We start from the raw sequence: 3,615 nt of genomic DNA on the forward strand, positions 1-3,615 counted from the left end.
CCAGATGCATTTGAGATATCAAAAAAGTACTCCAGAGTGTTGTTCAGCATGGGGGTGAGTAGAAAATGAAGGCTAATCATATTTTGGGTGTACTATTCCTTTAAAGGGCTTTGCCATGAGGTTCTATTAAAACATCAGAACCAGTTGATATTTTTCATGTAGTAGATAAATCTCCACTTCTTTTCAAGAGGCGGTAAAACTAAGGTAGTCCTCTACCACTTTAAAAACATGTCTAGCCTCAAAAACACAATGGGGATTCTACAAACCTGTAATAAGTCGTCACGTTTTCAGTGGCTGGTTATTTAGAGACTTGTGGTGGAGTGATCCGTTTGTCCACAGCCTCCTATCTCCACTGGACACAGAGATAGATGGCGACGCATTACCTTGGCCAGGAATCGAACACAGAACATTCTTGCTGGTAGGCAACAATGCTATAAAACTGTGAAATGTATAGTATTGATTGTTTGGTGGGGGGGAACTCTTCTGCATAGAGTTGTTGTGCTCCTTTTATTTCTATACGGGTCTGTGCTTGTGCATATTTACAATCCACAATGCTATGGTGTAAGTAATGTGGCGTTAAATAATGCAGAGAGACTCAAGTTCACCAGTGAGCAGACACAATCGGGCCTCTCAGCTCAAGACATATCATTCCATAATGTGCTGTAGGTTTATTTCCTCACATAGCCACTTTTTTCTCTAGGAGTACACGCTGACCGAGGCTACCCTCACATGACTTTTGCTCAACAGAGGCTGACAAACAAGCAAAACCGTGTTGTATTCGTCAAGCATCAGATAGATGTCAGACAAGTCTAATCCAGTGCACCAAAAACCACAATCCGAGTACAAGGAAACTCAGAAAATATATATTCTCTCCTCTAAAATTATAAAACAATTATAAAATGTCAACACACACAGGGATGCCCTGTGAGGGCTGACAACCTCTTGGTGTTTGTAATTGATCTCACAGATGTCAAATCTATAAGTCATCATGCCACTGGCGTAACTTTCTGAAGGACTGGTGTGGATGTGTGAAGGACTTTGTGCATGAAGGGGACAGTCCATTTACTTTAGCCAACAATAACTGGGGTTGGGTGCAGCTAACTGTGTTCAGAGCGTTTTCAGTCCGTTTTTTTCTCTCTCTCCCGCTGTTCTCCAGTCCCACCTCTCAGTGAAATATCGTCAGATTTGTCGCTTTGGGACATAATATTATTTGGGGTCGCTATTCACATCGTACACAGTCGCTACGTGGAGGAGGAGAGACACACTGAATATGGCACGCCGTTTTTAACATAAATTCGGTTTCGTCTGACCAACTGTGGCAAGCCGTTTTAACATAAATTCGCAACAGCACTCAGTGAATTTTTACTGGCAGCTACTCCAACATTATGTTTAGGTAAAAGTTAGGAGACTGGTTGGTTAAAAAAAAATCAGAGATGCCACCAAAAAATCAGTTTGTTACATACCGATACATACACTTTTTCAGCTAAAAATGGTAACAGATTGTAAATTTATATAAGTAAAAAAAGCTGGGCTTCTCAAAAGACCATTACTCTGAGTTATAGATGAACATATCTGTTGTTTTATCATTAAACAGAGAATCAGACTGCAGAGCTTCTAGAGATCTGGAAAATGATTTACTCTGGCATCATTATATTGGTAGACTGGTTCATAAATCTGTTTTTAAGCAGAACACAGACACAATTAGGGACAGCTGATTTAAAGGTGAAACAGATTTACTCAAATACAGTATGCTATAATAAAATTCAACATATCTTTTTGACTCAGAAATAGCTGTGCCAGCCAACCCAGAGACAGACAGACTCACAGGACAGACTTAAAACTAAAGTATAATAAACCTACAAGAATTAAAGCACATATAATAAAAATCTGTGTATAAATGATTTTTGAAATATGTTGAGTAGCTGTAGGTCCATCAGCTACCACCCTTAGAGCGTCCCCACCAACTGTCACTGCAAAGTTACACCCTTGCATCATGCTGAAGTATTTTACCATTTTCTTTTTCACATAAGTAACAGATTTATCTTGGATTTTGTTCTTTTCTTTCGTATTTTCCTAGTTTTTTGGATGAAGACTACCTGATGTGCTGCTGGAACAATCACTGTGCCTGAAGACAGGAGGCCAGCCAACCAACCCCTTACCCCCTACCACCGACCCGCTGCATGTTGCGTAGCAGGTGAGATGCATTAGCAGAGGCAGCAGCTGTGGCCCTATGCTCCTCACATGTGGGCAGGGATCTGTGCTTTGTTGAGTTCAGCCTCCCTCTCAATAATATTAACACTCAGCTCTTAGAAACTAAGAAAACAGTTCTAAGAAACAAGAAATCCTTCAAAGTGTTCTGCGTGACACAAAGGCTGCACAGACTTAGAATATAACTCCTGAACTTTAACAGATTCTGTCATGTTACAAACGCAGACATCAGTGTGTTTAAATGTGATAGGCCAACACAGACATGCACTACCCTGGAAGGAACAAAATATATGACTTCCAAACTCAATTACAATTAAAATCTGAGAGGAACGACATGCTTTATAGATCAGACCGCTTTATTCTGACCCCCCTAAATAAATCCAATACCACTAATTGTCTTTACCTAAGTTAGTTAATAGTCAAAGTGTGTAATTAAATTTCAGCTTTTTGTATTTTCTATAAGCCTTATAAGGAATATTGTACATATGCAATGCTGTCGACCAGCAGTACATTTTTTTAGACTGCAGTAAAAGTTCCATACTGTATGTAGGGGTGGACTGATCTGGCTTATCTCGCTAAACGCAAAACCCTTTCTGTAAAACATATCAGCTGTAACATGATGTTTTGTTTTTTGTTTTTTGCAGATACTTGGAAAACGATCAAGTTGGTTGTACTACAGATAAAGCCAAAAATAGGGATTCCTAGGTAGAGTTTGTGAGAAATTTAAGCTCCTGTGGAGCTTTTTAGTTTAACGTGTTTTCAATTGAACGGGATAGCCAAAGTCCAGAGCTAATCTGATTGATAATACATGACAAGACTGTAGAATATCTGGTCAAAACATTCTAAATTAAATGAAGCTACATTATTAACTGGAAAGAGGAAATATCTCATTGTCTAGATAAGTAAAGGAGGTAGAGACAAATCCTAACATCCTTTCAGCTTTAATAGCAGGGAAAGGCAGTTATAAATTTTAGCTCAGGGGGTGGTGTGTGCAAATACAAGCTTCATTGGAACAAGTTTCGTCTTATTTCATTTTTAACAAAACATCACTTTCCTTCATGATTATGCACGACTCTAACTTAGACCTGTTTATGTGGACGAAATACCCCTTCATAGCATCATGCTAACACCACTATTACCCCATTTACACTACCCTTGAAAAACTGTGCCGAGACCTGTCCGAGCTCAGTAACTGAGATAACTTATCTTGTGTAAATGCAAAGCAAACTGAACTGAACCGAGCTAGACACAACCGGACCGAGATAACTGCAGACCAGTTCCAGAGGTGGGCTCGGCTCGGTTTTCCCTGGCTCGGTTCTCTGACAACAAGAGCGCATGAGCAGAACGCGTCATCTCCGTCTGGCTGCACATCGCGATTCACACTCCGTTCCAGTAGTTGGCGGTAAT

At 40.0% G+C, this 3,615-nt stretch overlaps 1 long non-coding RNA gene across 2 annotated transcripts in view; it reads left to right on the forward strand.

The window, feature by feature from the left end:
* LOC107094040 overlaps positions 1-3,452 on the forward strand; it is a 33,344-nt gene extending 29,892 nt beyond the window's left edge. For both annotated transcript variants that reach the window (XR_001481647.1, XR_001481648.1), the window contains one exon: positions 2,078-3,452. This is a non-coding gene — a long non-coding RNA (uncharacterized LOC107094040). The remainder of the gene's footprint in view (positions 1-2,077) is intronic.
* The last annotated feature ends 163 nt before the right edge of the window (positions 3,453-3,615 follow it).

This window comes from Cyprinodon variegatus, unplaced genomic scaffold (assembly GCF_000732505.1).
Source record: "Cyprinodon variegatus isolate N-32 unplaced genomic scaffold, C_variegatus-1.0 Scaffold459, whole genome shotgun sequence".
NCBI lineage: Eukaryota > Metazoa > Chordata > Actinopteri > Cyprinodontiformes > Cyprinodontidae > Cyprinodon > Cyprinodon variegatus.